Here is a 19,429-nt window from a genome sequence, read left to right as displayed (position 1 = left end):
TCTGGCTTCCCCCCCCCTTTGATGTTGCTCGTCAGAAGGGGCTCACCTGACCCCAGGACACTACGACCGTCATAAATATGAGTCGGTTGCCAAGCCTTTGAATTTTGATCACATGACCACAGGGATGCGCCAACCGTCGTTAAGTGTGAAAAATGCTTTTTTTCAGCGCCGTTTTCACTTTGGTCACTAAACGAACAGTCGTAAATCCAGGACTCCCTGCGCTGCACCCGAAGGAGTGCCGAGCCTTCCTGGTGTTTCTCTCTCTCTCGTGCCTTGGGCCAAACGGACACTAAGTGAACCATAAATTCAAACAAAATCGGGGAATAGATTTAGATCCGGTGTCACGAGGTCAACAGAAGCTGCTTTAATGCTTGAAGATGCAGTTTCTCCCTCGGCTGTTTTTTCCCCTTTTTTTTATTGCTTTTTAAATTGCTTTTAATGCACATTTTTACGATGTTGTTTTTGACGGCAAAGACGGGCAGCCGGATAAATTTGCTAAATAAATCAAGCGGTAAAGAGAAGACGATCATCCAAGCAAGGTTAAAAACCCATCATGCTTCCTTCTCCCTGCTGGGCTCCCACGAAACTCGGTTTTCAACTAACCCGGTTAAATCTGTGGTGGGAACATAGTTGTTGCATTTTCCACGTGGGTCCAAATGAGCCGGGAGCGACTCCGTCCGAAAAAGAATCTGGTCTCTTTACAGATCCATATTAAAAAAGGGGGAATGTTTTTTGTTGCTGCTTTTTTGACTCAAGGGATGGTGAAGCAGATGGAACGCCAAGCCCATTAAACGAAAAATGTCTCTTTCCAAAATTAAAATGTAATTTTCCAAGCCGTAAATCAAGATTCAACATCCAGGCGAGAAGCAGACCTGGTTTTGGAGCTGTGCCAGGGGTGAAATGCTCCCAGTTCGGACCAGATCGCCCGATCCAGTAGCAATGGTGGCAGGTGGTCCGGTAGCAAAAATCCCTCCTCCCCCCGCATGCCCAGCTGAGCCGCACGATCGTCAGAGGGTTTTTGTTTTTTTTTACTTTTAAAAGCATTTTTTCTTCGGCCGAAAAAATGCTTTTAAAAGTAAAAAAAAAAAGGCTCTGATGATCGCGCGGCTCAGCTGGGATTGTCAGAACCCTTTAAAAGCATTTTTTTCTACAACCTCTTCGGCCGAACAATCTGTAAAAAAAATGCTTTTAAAGCGTTCTGGCGATCAGGCAACTCACCTGGGACCGTCAGAACCCTTTAAAAGCATTTTTTATACAACCTCTTCGGCCGACGAGGTTATAGGGGAAAAAAATGCTTTTAAAAGGCTCCTCTGACGATCCCAGCTGAGTTGCCGGATCATCAGAGGCTTTTAAAAGCATTTTTTTTACAACCTCTTCAGCCGAAGAGGTTGTAGAAAAAAATGCTTTTAAAAGTTTTTTTTAAAAAGGTGGCCACGCCCACCCAGTCACATTACCCCCCCTCCCCACCAAGCCACGCCTACAGAACCAGTAGTAACAAATTTTACATTTCACTCCTTGGCTATGCTCCAAGACTATTCTGTTAATAACTGATTTTTTTAAAAAAATATCTCATCCCCTGGTCTCAAATATACCATTATCCATAAGTCATCATCTTTTTTTAAAGTTCCCATAATCTGTTGCAGGGTGGAATCTTGGGCAATGAATGGAGCTGAGTGTTTTAATGGCCGGATGCCCTTCCTGTTGCCAATGCTGAGTTTTGTTTCAGCAGATATAATCTCATTGTGCCCAGAGAGAGAAATATCTGCCTCTACCTAGGATCGAACTCACAGACCTCATGATTGTGAGACCAGAGCTCCACCTCTAGGCCACCGTACCACTCTATGTTCATCTATAAGTAGCAAATAAAAATATATTTATGAGCTTCCATCCTCTCTTTGCAGCAGAACAAATTTCCTTCCTTTTCTTTCATCAGTAATTTTATTATTATCGAAGAACCGAGAATGTTTTCGGTTCTTCAAACTTGACAAATGGAAGGTGCCATTTTCCTGCTTTCTTTAAAAAAAATCGAGGACTACCTGTATCAGAGGCCGGCGTGCCTGCAAGGCAGCGTTTTTCAAGCAAACCCTTGGAACTGCCCGCCACTTGCTTTACAGCTGCCTGCCTGGAACCACAAACTGTTTTCAAAACAATAAAAATTTGGTTTGCTTGAATCGGTTTGTTCTTTGTTTGTGTGATTAATTTCTCTTGGATTCCCTTGAGGCCTTCTGGCTTCATTGTGCAAGCTTTGTTCTTTGGATCAGAAATGCTGGATGTTGAGGAAAAACTGGGGTTAAAAAACTGTACTAAATTAACTATTGCAAATGACCACTGCATTTAATTTCTGCAATGCAATGGCTGATGTGTAAAATAAGCTGGAGTATTGTTTGCACTTTCTGGCCACTTGGCTGTAGGCTTTGCAAGTGTAAATACACACAAACACACACAGACACACATAGAGTGAAACTATCCACGCAGTGCTTTAGATCAGGGGTCTCCAACCTTGGTCCCTTTAAGACTTGTGGACTTCAACTCCCAGCTTTGCTGGCTGAGGGACTCTGGGAGTTGAAGTCCACAAGTCTTAAAGGGACCAAGGTTGGAGACCCCTACTTTAGATTCAGACAAGGTGAAATTTTGATCTCTAAGTACAGGTAGACCTTGACTTAGGACCGGAATCGAACCTGTTCTTAAGTGAAACATTTGTTATGTGAATTTTGCCTTGTTTTACAACCTTCCTTGTTTTTGTTTTTTTATTGAAAAAGTTTTAAAACAACAATTAAATTTTTCCCCGTCCCCCACCTTCCCCCCTCCCTCCAAAACCCCCTCCCCCCCCACTTCCCGGAGCAAACACAAGGTATAGTTCATTAACCAAACAGTCATACATTAAATTTTTAAAATCTAACACAATTATAATCTTTCTCTCTCACATAACCTGACTTCTTCCATTAAAATCAAAAACAACATCCTTCATTCAAAGGCAATCCGAAATTTCTTAATCTGATATCTATTTTGAATATAATCAATCCAGTTCTTCCATTCATTTAAATATTTTTCTTGAGTACTGTCTTTCAAGAAGGCTGAGATTTTAGCCATCTCAGCCAAATTGGAAACTTTCAATATCCATTCTTCTATTGTGGGTAATTCTTTTTTCTTCCAATATTGTCCAATCAACAGTCTTGCTGCTGTTATTAAGTTCAAAATCAACTTAGTCTCAATCACTGTACAGTCCGTTGTTATTCCCAAAAGGAAAAATTGCGGTAGGAACTTTATCTTCTTCTTCAGAACATTCTGCATAATCCACCAGATTCTTATCCAGAAAGACTTAATTTTCTTACAAGTCCACCATACATGAAAATATGTAGCATCATCACAATTACATCTCCAACATTTCGCTTGCATATCTGGATACATACATGATAATTTCTTAGGATCTAAATGCCATCTATAAAACATCTTATAAAAATTTTCCCTTAAATTCTGCGCTTGCGTAAATTTAATATTTCTAACCCAAATTTTTTCCCATGTTTCCAACATTATTGGTTCTTGAATATTCTGTGCCCATTTTATCATATAATCCTTTCTTAAATCTCTTTCAGAATCTATTTACAACCTTCCTTGTTGTGAAGTGAATCGTTGTGTTATAGAATTAAAGGACTCAGAGAATTCCTAGATGAACAGAACAAGTTTATTATACGAGCAGGAACAGTGGTTTTATGCAAATATAACCCACTGAACAACGAGGGGTTCTGATGTACATATCTTTATACTAGAGACAATACAGGAAACAGGAAAATGAAAAAAAAACATCTTTCTCTATATGGTTACACAAGCATATATCAGAGCATGATTGGCTTATCCCATTATCTCAGTGGTCCCCCCCATTTCTTGTGTTCTTCTGTTAACTAGGGCACAGGTGTTTAAGTTCAGTTACCTGTCAAGTTGTCTGCGGTTTCGGCTATGAACTTCCTGTTAACGTTTCTTAAAAAAGGACAACTAAGAATGTTCTTTCTGCGCCAACTCAGTAAGCTCAAACTGCCCAAGGAGCTGCTGATCCAATTCTACAGAGGAATTATTGAGTCTGTCATTTGCACCTCTATAACTGTCTGGTTCGGTTCTGCAACCCAACAAGAAAAACACCGACTTCAGAGGATAATTAGAACTGCAGAAAAAATAATTGCTACCAACCTGCCTTCCATGGAGGACCTGTATACTGCACGAATCAAGAAGAGGGCCGTGAAAATATTTACAGATCACTCGCATCCTGGACATAAACTGTTTCAACTCCTACCCTCAAAACGACGCTATAGAGTACTGCACACCAGAACAACTAGACACAAGAACAGTTTTTTCCCGAAGGCCATCACTCTGCTAAACAAATAATTCCCTCAACACTGTCAAACTATTTACTGAATCTGCACTACTATTAATCTTCTCATAGTTCCCATCACCAATCTCTTTCCACTTATGACTGTATGACTGTAACTTTGTTGCTGGCAATTCTTATGATTTATATTGATATATTGACCATCAATTGTGTTGTAAATGTTGTACCTTAATGAACGTATCTTTTCTTTTATGTACACTGAGAGCATATGCACCAAGACAAATTCCTTGTGTGTCCAATCACACTTGGCCAATAAAATTCTATTCTATTCTATTCTATTCTTGACTTGTCTGTATAATATGAATCTTCTAATACTAAGAGTGGGATTTGAACACAATTCATTAGGATTCTGCCCCTTTCCCCCTTTTCCTATACTTATTTTATCACAGTTGCAGTTGCTGAATTAGGAACACGGCCGTTAAGCGAATCTGGTTTCCCCGTTGACTTTGCTTGTCAGAAGGTCGCAAAAGGGTGTAGAAAGTCAGCCCCCACCCCCACCCTCCTGGGGAATGAAATATTCAGGGGGTGGGATATTAAAAAGGCAGGATAGAATATTTCCTCTAAGGGAGAAACGGAGAACAAACTCTTAAGCGAGGCAGAAACCAACCCCAGCCTCCCTGCCCCAAGGAAAAACGGAGGAGGCCAGCTGTTAGAGATGCCGATTGGGTCCTCCATTCAGAAAGACTGAATTCGTTACAGCAGCACGAATAGTTTACGCACAGAATCGGAAAAACAATAATATACCAACCGAAGATAATGTAATTAGAAAAGCCCACTGCAACTACATAGCAAAAAGAGGTCTAAGAGTTGTAAACCTAATCTTGCGTAGCTTCTTTTCCAAAAACACCACTACTAACCAGAGCATATAAAACATTTGCTAGACCAATTCTAGAATACAGCTCACCTGTTTGGAACCCTCACCACATCTCTGACATCAATACAATTGAGCGAGTCCAGAAATATTTTACAAGAAGAGTTCTCCATTCCTCTGAAAACAATAAAATTCCTTATCCCACCAGACTTGAAATCCTAGGCTTAGAAAACTTGGAACTCCGTCGCCTCCGACAAGACCTAAGTTTAACTCACAGAATCATCTATTGTAATGTCCTTCCTGTCAAAGACTACTTCAGCTTTAATTGCAATAATACTAGAGCAACTAATAGATTTAAACTAAATGTCAACCGCTTTAATCTAGATTGCAGAAAATATGACTTCTGTAACAGAATCATCAGTGCTTGGAACACTTTACCTGACTCTGTGGTCTCTTCCCATAATCCTAAAAGCTTTAACCAAAAACTTTCTACTATTGACCTCACCCCATTCCTAAGAGGACCGTAAGGGGCGTGCATAAGCGCACAAACGTGCCTACCGTTCCTGTCCTATTGTTTTTCTTTTCTTCTATACCTTTATATACTATATAACCTTTCTGTATGATAGTTACATATATTGTTGTGACTAAATAAATAAATAAATAAATAAATAAATAAAGTTTTGGAATGTGCGGACATGGGTAAGCTTATGAAGGAGATGCAAGAAAAGGAGGAAAGAAGAATATCACCTAGTCTTAAAGGGGTCTCCAACCTTGGCAACTTTAAGACTTGTGGACTTCAACTCCCAGAGGAGTTGAACTCTGGGAGTTGAAGTCCACAAGTCTTAAAGTTGCCAAGGTTGGAGACCCCTGGTATAAACTGTTGGAGGAAAAAGAAAAAAAAAGGCAAGGAAAAATTAAATAAGGGTCGAAATAGGAGTAGAAATATAAGAACAAATAGGAGGAAACAAAAATTGTTGAAAGGGAATGGTGTAGACGTTTATGTATATATGTAAATAAAATAATTCTTATTAGAAGCATATGTATAAAAGATAGATTAGGATTAAGGAGAAAAAAATGTTGTGAAGTGAATCATTGCAGGTGCTGAATGAGGAACACGGCCATTAAGCGAATCTGGTTTCCTCGTTGACTTTGCTTGTCAGAAGGTCGCAAAAGGGTGTAGAAAGTCAGCCCCGTTATCGACACGAAACTGCTGAAAAGAAAAAAGTGTTAAAATTTCTTTTTGTTTTAAAAAAATGTTTAATAAAAATATTTAAAAAGAAAAAAGAAAGAAAGGCTGGGTCAGACAGAGGCTCCAAAAAAGCAACGCAATAAGGCAAGCCAAAGGCTGACAAGATTAGTTCAGACAATAGTAGTACCTGTGAGAGGGATCTTGGAGTCCTCGTGAATAACCATTTAGATATGAGCCAGCCGTGTGCAGCAGCTGCCAAAAAAGCCAACACAGTTCTGGGCTGCATAAACAGAGGGATAGAATCAAGATCACGTGAAGTGTTCATACCACTTTATAATGCCTTGGTAAGGCCACACTTGGAATATTGCATCCAGTTTTGGTCGCCACGATGTAAAAAAGATGTTGAGACTCTAGAAAGAGTGCAGAGAAGAGCAACAAAGATGATTAGGGGACTGGAGGCTAAAACATATGAAGAACGGTTGCAGGAACTGGGTATGTCTAGTTTAATGAAAAGAAGGACTAGGGGAGACATGATAGCTGTGTTCCAATATCTCAGGGGTTGCCACAAAGAAGAGGGAGTCAAGCTATTCTCCAAACCACCTGAGGGCAGGAGAAGAATCAATGGGTGGAAACTAATCAAGGAGAGAAGCAACTTAGAACTAAGGAGAAATTTCCTGACAGTTAGAACAATTAATAAATGGAGCGACTTGCCTGCAGAAGTTGTGAATGCTCCAACACTGGAAATTTTTAAGGAAATGTTGGATAGCCATTTGTCTGAAATGGTGTAGGGTTTCCTGCCTGGGCAGGGGGTTGGACTAGAAGACCTCCAAGGTCCCTTCCAACTCTGTTATTATTATTATGACAAACACCTGGGATTTGCATTTCCCCTTTTGCCTATAGAGCCGGCCATGACCCCTACATGACCCCATAGGGATCAAGAAAGGTATAAAAGTACCCACCAACTTATTTTGTCAGCTGTCCCAGAATCAGAGGCTGTTGGTGCTTCTGCTGATCCGTAAACCAACTTTCTTTCCAGTCAGCCTCCATTTTATTCCCGGCTTGGAACTGGAACTGGATTGTTTTTCCTACGGTGGGATCATGTGATCCCGGGATTGTAACCGTCATAAATATGAGTCAATTGCCAAGCCTTTGAATTTTGATCACGGGACCGGGGGGGAATGCTGCAACAGTCGTATGTGTGAAAAGCAGTTCTAAGTCGCTTTTTTCAGCGCTGTTGTAACTTTGAAGGGTCATTAAATGAACCGTTGTAAATCAAGGACTACCTGTAATTTAAAGGGCGCCAGGTGGAAAAATCTTCTGGGGGAAAAAATTCAACCCATCCCTGTTCTTGCTTTCAAAAGGTGCCGATGGCTTTGGGAGAAAGAAAGAAAGAGAGAGAGAGAGAGAGAGGAAGGAAGGAAGGAAGGAAGGAAGGAAGGAAGGAAGGAAGGAAGGAAGGAAGGAAGGAAGGAAGGAAGGAAGGAAGAAGGGGAAGAGGGAGGGAAGGAAAGAAAGAAAAGAGGGAGGGAGGAAGGAAGGAAGGAAGGAAGGAAGAATGGAGGGAGGGAGGGAAGGAAGGAAGGAAAGAAAGAAAGGAGGAAAGAAGGAAGGAAAAAAAGAAGGAAGGAAGAAGGGAGGGAGGGAGGGAGGGAAGGAAGGAAGGAAGGAAGAAAGAAAGAAAAAAGGAAGGAAGGGAGGAAGGGAGGAAGGAAGGAAGGAAGAATGGAAGGAGGGAGGGAAGGAAGGAAAGAAAGAAAGGAGGAAAGAAGGAAGGAAAGAAAGAAGGAAGGAAGAAGGGAGGGAGGGAAGGAAGGAAGGAAGGAAGGAAGGAAGAAAGAAAGAAAGAAAAAAGGAAGGATGGAAGGAAGGAAGGAAGAAAGAAAGAAAGAAAGAAAGAGAAAGAAAGAAAGAAAGAAAGAAAGAAAGAAAGAAAGAAAGAAAGAAAGAAAGAAAGAAAGAAAGAAAGAAATAAATTTCCTTATTCCCTCCAAAGACACCCTTGGATAGCATTTTCTTCTGCTTTCATTCGGCTTACCAGAAAGAAAGAAAAAAAAGAAAAGAAAATTTCCACGTGAATTAATCAGCTGAAACCAAATTGTCACACAATCAGTGCAACTGATGCCTGCATGTAAATAATCTATTTTAGGTAACTGCAGCTGGGTTTCACAATGCAGTTCCAAGGCCTGCGTGTTTCCATCCTTCTGACTCCGAATTTCCAGTTTCATATTTTTTATATTAGTTATAAAACACTGTAAAATACAAAAATACGAAGGTAAATAGAAAAGCGGTGGGGAGGAAAAGGGGGAAGAGAAGTGAGGAAGGATAAGAAGAAGAAAAAGAAACAGGAAGACCTCTGACTCTCTCTGCTGCAGCAAAAGAACGCATTAACATCAAATGGCAACTTTTTGCTTTTTTCATAATAATATGAATTAGCCATTTCTGTAAAGATTTCAGCTATCTACTTGGTGAAACCCAAAATCAAACTTCCATTCTCCACATCAAGCACAAAGTTCAGAAGTGGTTTCCACGTGGAAACCAAAGCACTTATGCGCTTTTCTTTAATCAAAGTGGTCAATTTTGCCAATCCAGCCAACTCGTCCATGGTAGGAATCGAAGTGGCCTTCCATTTTTGCACATACAAAAATGTATCTATAGTAATAAAGTTCCAATTTTTTTCTCCAGTTCATTATGCCGAAAAGGAAAAGTTCTCCGAATTTCAAACCTAGCAAACTAAGATTGAAATAAAAAATGTAGAAATTCAAAATTCTGAGCACTCTCTTTTCGACCAATCCCACCTCATAGGGTTGTTGTTTTTGTTAGGGGAAAATAGGAGGCGGGGATATTAAGGAGGTCGATATATTAGATTTTTATCCGGCCTTTATTACTTTATAGGTAATTTAAGGTAGCAAACATCTGAGGTGGGTTGGGCCAAGAGAGGGACTGGCCCAAAGTCAGCCAACCACCTTCCATGTTTAAGGCAGGACTAGAACTCACCATCTCCTGGTGATTGGCCTAGTGTCACCCAGCCAGCTTTCATGCCTAAGGCGGAACTAGAACTCACCGTCTTCTAGTGATTGGCCCCAAGTCACCCAGCCAGCTTTCATGCCTAAGACGGAACTAGAACTCACCGTCTCCTGGTGATTGGCCCCAAGTCACCCAGCCAGCTTTCATGCCTAAGGCGGAACTAGAACTCACCGTCTCCTGGTGATTGGCCCAAAGTCACCCAGCCGGCTTTGATGCCTAACATGGAACTAGAACTCACCGTCTCCTGGTGATTGGCCCAAAGTCACCCAGCCGGCTTTGATGCCTAACATGGAACTAGAACTCACCGTCTCCTGGTGATTGGCCCAAAGTCACCCATCCAGCTTTTATGCCTAAGATGGAACTAGAACTCACCGTCTCCTGGTGATTGGCCAGAAGTCACCCATCCAGCTTTCATGCCTAAGGCGGAACTAGAACTCACCGTCTCCTGGTGACTGGCCCAAAGTCACCCATCCAGCTTTCATGCCTATGGCAGAACTAGAACTCACCATCTCCTGGTGATTGGCCCAAATTCACCCAGTGGCTTTCATGCCTAAGAGTTTATTGGCATGCAAATGTTCTGCTGAGCTCTTTGATTCCTGAACACAATCCTAATCGCAGGAATGTGAATTCTGAGTTTCGCTTTTCTTGAACCAAACTTTAATTTCAGAGGCACCCAAGTGAATCTCTCCAACTTTTAAAGAAAACCACAAAGCTATCATTTTAGAAGTTGCCTTTTCTTGCCCAATATCAGTTTATCTTTTGTTTTGAATTAGTCATGAAAGCAGCACCGCCAGTACCTGGGACGTCTTCCCAACACTGCAAAAAAAAAATAATAATCAAGGATATTTATTCAATATCGGAACATAAAAGGAACTTTTGCCGCATTGTTGTTTTGCAGCTCATTAATCCTTAACAACATCTCTGTGAAGGTAGCCATTAACGTTAAAATAAATTTTTTTCCATCTTCTGGATGGAGGCGTAAATCAAGAGAGGTAAAATAAATATCTCAGATGATTAGATCTCGCAGCTTGGTACCAAATGCAGCCCAGCCAGGTTTCCTAGGACTTTGGATGGCTGGGGCGAAGGCAGAAAATCACCGAAGTCTTTTAATTTCACTTTTCATCCTTTTTATTTATTTATTTATTTATTTTGTCACAACAATATATATAAGTATCATACAAAAATGATTATATAGTATATAATAATAATAATAATAATAATAATAATAATAATAATAATAATAATAATAATAATAATAATAATAATAATAATAATATTTTAATTTGTATACCGCCCTTCTCCCGAAGGACTCAGGGCGGTGAACAGGCAGATAAAATATAAATACACACAATAATTTAAAACAACCCTTAAAAAACTAATTTAAATGCCCAAAATGTTAAAAAAACATACTCCCCTGTAAAATAACACAATTTTAAAAACCCATCCAATAAAAATAAAAATAAATAAATAAATAAATAAATAAAAAATAAAAATAAAAATCAGGCTAGTCCAGCCATATGAAATAAATAAGTTTTAAGTTCGCGGCGAAAGGTCCTAAGGTCAGGTAATTGTCGAAGTCTGAGGGGAAGTTCGTTCCTCAGGGTCGGAACATATATATGAGTAAATATTAGGAAGTATAAGCATATATATATATAAGAAGAAGAAAAAGAAAAACAATAGGACAGGAACGGTAGGCACGTTTGTGCTCTTATACACACCCCTTACGGTCCTCTTAGGAATGGGGTGAGGTCAATAGTAGAAAGTTTTTGGTTGAAGCTTTTAGGATTATGGGAAGAGACCACAGAGTCAGGTAAAGTATTCCAAGCACTGATGATTCTGTTACAGAAGTCATATTTTCTGCAATCTAGATTGAAGCGGTTGACATTAAGTTTAAATCTATTGGTTGCTCTTGTATTATTGCAATTAAAGCTGAAGTAGTCTTTAACAGGAAGGACATTACAATAGATGATTCTGTGAGTTTCTCTGCTAATTTTGCCTCTGGGGGTCTCTAGAGAAGGGAAGAGGTCCTCGATTATTTCCAGCCCCCATTAATCATTTTGAGGGCCTGGTGTAGATTTTTTTTTAATATGGGGTCCTCCTTGGAGCTCTCCCAGCTGGGCTGTTTTCTTGCAGAGGTTTCCTTACCAAACTAGGGGCTAGAAGAGAGGGGGGGGGGGTCTGCCAAGAGGAGCAGCAGGAGGAGGGGGTGGGGGAGGAGGAAGAGCAGAACCGTGGGGTCCTTGGCGTTCTCTGAGCTTGGTTGTTTCCTTGTAGTCATTTCGTGATCCAAGTATGGACCGTCCATCATCAGTGCTAGGAGGGGATAGTTTTGGGAGGAAGAGGAGGAGGAGGAGGAGGAGGAACTGTGGGATCCTTGGTGCTCTCTGAGCTTGGTGGGTTTTTTTCAGACATTTCATGACCCAAGTAGAAACTATCATCAGTGCTAGGAGGTGAGAGGTTTGGGGGGGCGAGAGGAGGAGGAAGAGGAGGAGGAGAACAATGACTATTTATTTATTTATTTTATTAAATTTTTATACCGCCCTTCTCCCGAAGGACTCAGGGCGGTGTACAGCCATACTATAGGGTCCTTGGTGCTCTTTGAGCTTGGTGGTTTTCTTGCAGACGTTTCGTGACCCAACTGGGTAACACCATCAGTGCTAGAAGTGGGTAGGGTTTGTGGAGGAGGAGGAGGGGGAAGGGGAGGAGGAAGAGAAGAGGAGGGAGAGGAGGAAGGAGGAGGAGGGGGAGGAGGGGGAAAGAGGGAGCAGGAAGAGGAGGAGGAAGAGGAAAAAGAGGGGGGAAGGCGGAGGAGGAAGAGAGGAGGAGGAGGGGGAGGGGAGGGGGAAGGGGGAGGAGGAAGAGGAAGAGGAAGAAGAGGAGGAGAACAATGACTATGGCGTCCTTGGTGCTCTCTGAGCTTGGTGGTTCTCTTGCAGATATTTCGTGACCCAACTAGGTGATATTATCAGTGCTAGAAGGGAGTAGGGTGTGCAGAGAGGAGGAGGAGGAGGAGGAGGAGGAGGAGGAGGAGAGGGAAAGGGACTTTCATTGGTGCTCTCTGAGCTTGGTGGTTCTCTTGTAGACATTTCGTGAGCCAACTAGGTAACATCATCAGTGCTATTGAGTGTGGAGTTTGCTCCCTATTTAAATCCAATAGCTTGCCTACATAGTGTGAGAGGAGCGGAGTTTTCTCCTTGGCAGTTCCTTCATTAGAATGTTCTCTACTGTTTGATGGTTTGTTTTCTAGGAGGAGGAGGAAGGAGTATGAAATACGTTCAGTGGCCTTGAGTTATTTATAAAAATAATAAAGACCCGGATACAATAAAAAAAAACAATAAAGCAAAAATAAAATCCGGTAGTGCCCCGCTTGCCTCACTCAACATTTCACACAACACCAGACCAAGCCAGTTAAAAATTGTGCAAGCGCACCTATAACGGAAACACAGAATAAGAGAGTTGGGAGGGACCTTGGAGATCATCTAGCACAACCCCTTGCTCAAGCAGGAGACCCCATACCATTCCGGACAACTGTCTGTCCAATCTCTCTTCTTAAAAACCTCCAATGACGGAGCACCCGCAAATTCTGAAGGCAACCCACTGATTAACTTCCTCCTCCCACCTCCTCTTTGTCCTCCTCTCTGCAACCCCCTTTCCTTCGAGCACTGATGATATCACTTAGCTGGGTAATGAAACGCCTGCAAGAAAACAAGAGAGAGTACTAAAGACCCCACAGTTCTCCTCTTCCTCCTCTTCACAAATCCCACTCCCTTGATTTGGGAAGGAAGGAAGGAAGGAAGGAAGGAAGGAAGGAAGGAAGGAAGGAAGGAAGGAAGGTGGGAGTAGGAAGGAGAAGAAAGAAGATGACAGAAAGAAAAATAAGGAAGGAAGGAGAGAAGAAAGTGGATGAAAAGAAGGAAGAAGGCAAGAAGCAAGGAAAGTAGAATGGAGAAAAAAAGGGAGGAACAGCAGATAGAAAAGCAAAGCAGGAAGGAAGGAAGAAATGAAAGAACGAAAGAAGAAAGTGGATAAGAGGAAGAAGGAAGGAAGGGAAAGCAAAGAAGGAAGGAGGGAGAGAGGAGGGAGGAGGAGGAGGGAGGAGGAGGAAGGAAGGAAGGAAGGAAGGATGGATGGAGGAGGAGGGAGGAGGAGGGAGGAGGAAGGAAGGAAGGAGGAGAGAGGAGGGAGGAAGGAAGGAAGGAAGGAAGGAAGGAGGGAGGGAGGGAGGAAGGAAGGAAGGAAGGAAGGAAGGAGGGAGGGAGGGAGGGAGGAAGGAAGGAAGGAAGGAAGGAAGGAAGGACAGGGAGGGAGAGAGGGAGGAAGGAAGGAAGGAAGGAAGGAGGGAGGAGGAGGAGGAGGAGGAAGGAAGGAAGGAAGGAAGGAGGAGAGAGGGAGGAAGGAAGGAAGGAGGAGGGAGGAGGAGGAAGGAAGGAAGGAAGGAGGAGGAAGGAAGGAAGGAAGGAAGGAAGGACAGGAGAGAGGGAGGAAGGAAGGAAGGAAGGAAGGAAGGAAGGAAGGAAGGAAGGAAGGACAGGGACGGAAGGAAGGAAGAAGGAAGGAAGGAAGGAAGGAAGGAGAAGGAAGGAAGGAAGGAAGGAAGGAGGAGGGAGAGAGGAGGGAGGAGGAAGGAAGGAAGGAAGGAAGGAGAGGAGGAGGGAGGAGGAGGAAGGAAGGAAGGAAGGAGGGAGAGGGAGGAGGAGGAGGAAGGAAGGAGGAAGGAAGGAAGGAAGGAAGGAAGGAAGGAAGGAGGGAGAGAGGGAGGAAGGAAGGAAGGAAGGAAGGAAGGAAGGAAGGAAGGAAGGAAGGAAGGAAGGAAGGAAGGAAGGAAGAAATGAAAGAACGAAAGAAGAAAGTGGATAAGAGGAAGAAGGAAGGAAGGAAAAGGAAGAGAGGAGAAAGAAGAAAAGGAAAGAAAGAAAAAACTGTACAGCCACATCTCATTTCACCTCTTGTCAAAGGGTAGGATTTATAACCCGAGCAAATTCTGTCCTTCCCTGGTGGCCAGAGAGGGCATCGAATGCCAGCCGAGAAACGCTGATGCCACCGATCGCTTTAAGCATGTCGAACCTTTTTCCCTTACTTCAGCACGGGGCCGAAAAGAAATTAGAGACCAGTAAATCAGATTCATTACAGGGGCGGCTGACGGAAGAGGCTGCCGAGTGCTGACTCTCGGAAAGCCAAGGAGAGGCTGGAAAGGGACCACAAGGATTCTCTGGACTTGGATGGACGCGGCTCTCCCCACCCAGGAGGAGAAATGCTGGGGTGGGGGGGCGGTCAGCGATGCCCAGTGGCTGCTGTGGGGCCACCCACTTCGCTTCTTCTCCTAATGAACTCGCGTTGTGCTTTGTTAAATCAATTCCCTTCCAGGGGTGACATTTGAACCGGTTTAATTTATACGCAGCGCACACCATGCACCACGCAGCGCGTGCCAAAAGAAGGCATGGAGCAAGGGTGAAATGCAAATTTTGTTACAACCGGTTCTGTGGGCATGGCTTGGTGGGGTGGGGGGGTGTAATGTGACTGGGTGGGCATGGCCAACTTTTTTTTTTTTACTTTTAAAAGCATTTTTTCTATAACCACTTCGGCCGAAGAGCTTGTAGAAAAAATGCTTTTAAAAGGCTCCTCTGGCGATCCCAGCTGAGTTGCCTGATCGTCAGAGGCTTTTCTTTTCTTTTAAAAGCATTTTTTTTTTTTTGCCTTTAGAAGAAAACAAAGCCTCTGGCGATCCCAGCTGATCCGCGCGATCATCAGAGGCTTTTTTTTTTAACTTTTAAAAGCATTTTTTTGACCAAAGAAAAAATGCTTTTAAAAGTAAAAAAAAAAACCTCTGATGATGGTGCGGCTCAGTTGGGCATGGGGGGGGTGGCAGGGATTTTTGCTACCAGTTCTCCGAATCACCCGCCGCCATCACTACCAGATCGAGTGATCCGGTCCGAACCGGGAACATTTCACCCCAGGCATGGGGTAAGTAGAACAGCGTGCGCGGCGGGGGGGGGCGAAATGTGATCAGCTGTGGTGCACAATCTTTTTTTTTTTACATTTAAAAGCATTTTTTTAACAACCTATTTGGCCGAAGAGGTTGTTTAAAAAATGCTTTTAAAAGTAAAAAAAAAAGGCTCTGATGATCACGTGGCTCAGCTGTGATCGTCACAGCCTTTTTTTTACCTTTTAAAAGCATTTTTTAAAAGAAGCGGCAAGCCATTGGATCGGCATGGGCTGGGGGGGAGGGATTTTTGCTACCAGTTCTCCAAATCACCTGCCGTCATTGCTACCGGATCGAGCGATCCGGTCCGAACCGGGAACATTTTACCCTCTGAACCAAGGTCGGAATGCATGAAGAACCCCACAGTCCTCCTCCTCCTCCTCCTCCTCCCTCTGCAAATGCCCCTCCCTTCTAAAACGGATGATGTTACCCAGTTTAGGAAATGAAAGTTCTGCAAGAAAACAACCCTCAGCTCAAAGAGCCCCCAGGAGCCCTCAGCTCCATTATCCTCAGCCTCGGTTTCACTGCTTTGGACAAGCTCCGACCAAAGCATCCCTGATTATAAGAGGCCCGGACACGCAGCCCCAGGAGACCCCCCGGGATGCTGGCATCTCTCAAAATGGGCCCCTCCAGCGTGAATCCCAAATGCCTTCACGGAGCTGAACTCGCCTTCTCTTTGCTTCGGTTGGTCTCGTGTCTCGATCAAAGCTCTTTCCAAATTTCGGAGCGGACGTTGCAAAAAGACACCCAGGAAAGGGTTAGCTGCTCCCCGCCCCTTACAGACCTCTTAGGAATGGGGTGAGGTCAACAGTAGAGAGTTTTTGGTTGAAGCTTTGGGGGTTTTAGGAAGAGACCACAGAGTCAGGTAGTGCATTCCAGGCATAACAACTCTGTTACTGAAGTCATATTTTCTGCAATCAAGATTGGAGCGGTTCACATTAAGCTTAAATCTATTGTGTGCTCGTGTATTGTTGCAATTGAAGCTGAAGTAGTCTTTGACAGGAAGGACGTTGTAACAGATGATTCTATGAGTTAAGCTCAGGTCCTGTCGAAGGCGGCATAATTCTAAATTTTCTAAACCCAGGATTTCAAGTCTGGTGGCATAAGGTATTTTGTTGTATTCGGAGGAGTGGAGAACTCTTCTTGTAAAATATTTCTGGACACGTTCAATTGTATTGATATCAGAGATGTGGTGAGGGTTCCAGACAGGTGAGCTGTATTCAAGAATTGGTTCATAAAAGGGATGGGATGGCTGCATTTCATTTGGTTAAAATCTTCAACCAAAAACTTTCTACTATTGACCTCACCCCATTCCTAAGGGGACCATAAGGGGCGTGCATAAGCGCACAAAACGTGCCTACTGTTCCTGTCCTATTGTTTTTCTTTTCTTCTTCCTATATACATATATGCTTATACCTCATATTTATATTTACCCATATATGTGTTTATATATTATATAATCTTTTTGTATATATCTACATATATTGCTATGACAAAATAAATAAATAAATAAATAAATAAATAACCTGCCTTCTGGAGTTACACCACAATGGCATGGCATGGCATGGCATGGCTTGGAAGGGGAGGGAAGGGAGAGGGAAGGGGAAGGGGCAGGGGAAGGGGAAAGGGAAGGGGAGGGGAAGGAAGGGAGGAGGAGAGGGAGGAGAAGGAAGGAAGGGAGGAAGGAAGGAAGGAAGGGGAGGGAGGGGAGGGGAGGAGAAGGAAGGGAGGAGGGGGGGAAGGAAGGGAGGGGGGAACTCTGGGAGTTGAAGTCCACAAGTCTTAAAACTGCCAAGGTTGGAGACCCCCTGGCTTAGACTCATTTGAACTTCTGCTGACGTAGCCATGATGCTCCTGAGCAAGCCTCTCTTCTTAACCCGTTTCCTTGAGGGTCCCACAGCACAAGCCAGGATACCCCCTTGGAAAAGAAGAGACGGAAGCCACAACGAAGAAAACTTAGAAAACTGTATTTCCTCCCTGCTCTTGGTTCAGTTCGTACGCCTGTATCTACCTATATTTAACTGGTCTATTTCTGAATGTGACTCAGGAGAGGCTCAGGGGAGAAAAAAATAATATCCTCATTGAGCAAATGGAATTTATTACCCGAAGAAAAATTAAACTACCAGCCTGTTTTGGAGAAAGAGAGAGACAGAGAGAGAGAGAGAGAGAGAAACTCGGATAGTTGCACGGTGGCTGGAATTGCAATAAACGATCAATCCTTCTTAGTCAATGCAATGTTTGGTTTGTCCCATATATTTTAATCAAGGCACCCAGGTCTCCGTGGGCCCTGCGCTGCAATTAGGAAAGCAAAAATATCTCCAGCTCTTCGCATTGTTGTTCCCCGCATTCAATTGCGGTGCTGTTTGCATCCAGAATAGAAGGTTTCATTGAATGTCGAGCGTTTGGGGTGGTCTTGGTTTTTTTAATGTCACGAGAAAACAGGTGCGGGGACATCTGCGGGTCTCCCTAGCGGGAGCTGTTTGGAGTACCCATTGATCGAATGCCAAGTTGTTTTCGGTTGAGCTGGTGTGAGCTTTTATTATTTTTTTTACAGTTGCTGTGATTGTGAGACTAAACTGCTGCAATTGCTCAAATCTGACTACCTTCAGTTTGACTTTTATGAGTCAATCAGAACAGAGCGGGGAAAGGACCTTCGAGGTCTTCTAGCCCAGCCCCTTGCTCAGGCAGGAAACCCTGGCCTATACCGTTTCCTAATTTAGAATAGACTAGAATAACAGAGTTGGAAGGGACCTTGGAGGTCTTCTAGCCCAGGGGTCAACAACCTTTCGGACCCTCAGGGACCACTAAATCCATAGTTTTAAATCCCGCGGACCACTAATATGATCTGCCTAAGGACCGGCTGGGTGGGCGTGGCTTGGTGGTCATGTGACTAGGTAGGTGTGGCCAACTTGATGTCACTCACACCAAGGGGTGCCTCAACGACCTCTACTCACCCCTCCCTTCCCAGCCACTCCTCGACTCCCCGCCCGGGCTCCTTGTGGCCCCAGCAGTTGTTGGAGCTAAACAGCTACCATGAGAAAGAGTTGGCAAAACAGCTCAGTTCAAATTGGATCTGACCGAGAAGGAGGCTCAGCAGAAGCACCTCACTGAGAACTAGGAGCATAGGCTTTGCAAGCAGAGGGAAGACCTATGGGAGTGCAAGGCCAGATACTAGCGCCTGGAGGCTCAGAGGGCTGAGATGGTCAGCCAGTTCCAAGCCATGATGCAGTCCCACTGGAACAAGGCCCTCCGGCTCTTCACCACCAGCGGCTCTTCCCTCCAGCCTTCGCCCAAAGCCCCCCACCAAGAGGCTGAAGCAGACCCAAAGTCAGAATTTCTGTCCCCCTCCGACCCACACAAAAAGACCCCAAAGGGGGAGACTCTCTGCAGCAACACAACCATTCATTGCATGTATCTGGCCCAGGGACCGTAGTTTGAGGACCCCTGATTTAGTGCAATATAAAAAAATGCGAATAATTTTTCTGCGGTCCACCAACATTTTCTCGTGGACCACCAGTTGGTGACTACTGTTCTAGTCCAACCCCTTACTCAGGAAACCCACGACCATTTCAGAAAAATGGTTGTCCAATCTCTTCTTTAAAAACTTCCAGTGTTAGAGCATTCACAACTGAGTTTGCAGCCTTGGAAAGATAAATAAAATAGAATAGGATAGGATAGGATAGGATAGGATAGAATAGAATAGAATAGAATTTTATTGGCCAAGTGTGATTGGACACACAAGGAATTTGTCTTGGTGCATATGCTCTCAGCGTACATAAAAGAAAAGATACCTCCATCAAGGTACAACATTTACAACACTTAATGATAGCCATAGGGTACAAATAAGCAATCAGGAAACAATCAAATCAATATAAATCGTAAGGATACAAGCAACAAAGATAAACGTTTTCCCGAGAGATCCTAACTAAATAAATAATTTCCAATTCTTCTTCTGATGTTCCTGTTTAGTTTGGCGCGACGTTGTAATTTGTGCCGCCAAGAGTGTGGTGGAGCTTCAATCAATAGCAACAGATTTACTAGTGC

This window comes from Ahaetulla prasina, chromosome 5 (genome assembly GCF_028640845.1).
Source record: "Ahaetulla prasina isolate Xishuangbanna chromosome 5, ASM2864084v1, whole genome shotgun sequence".
NCBI lineage: Eukaryota > Metazoa > Chordata > Lepidosauria > Squamata > Colubridae > Ahaetulla > Ahaetulla prasina.
The sequence above is the reverse complement of the archived record's forward strand: the minus strand, read 5'-3'. Positions refer to the sequence as shown.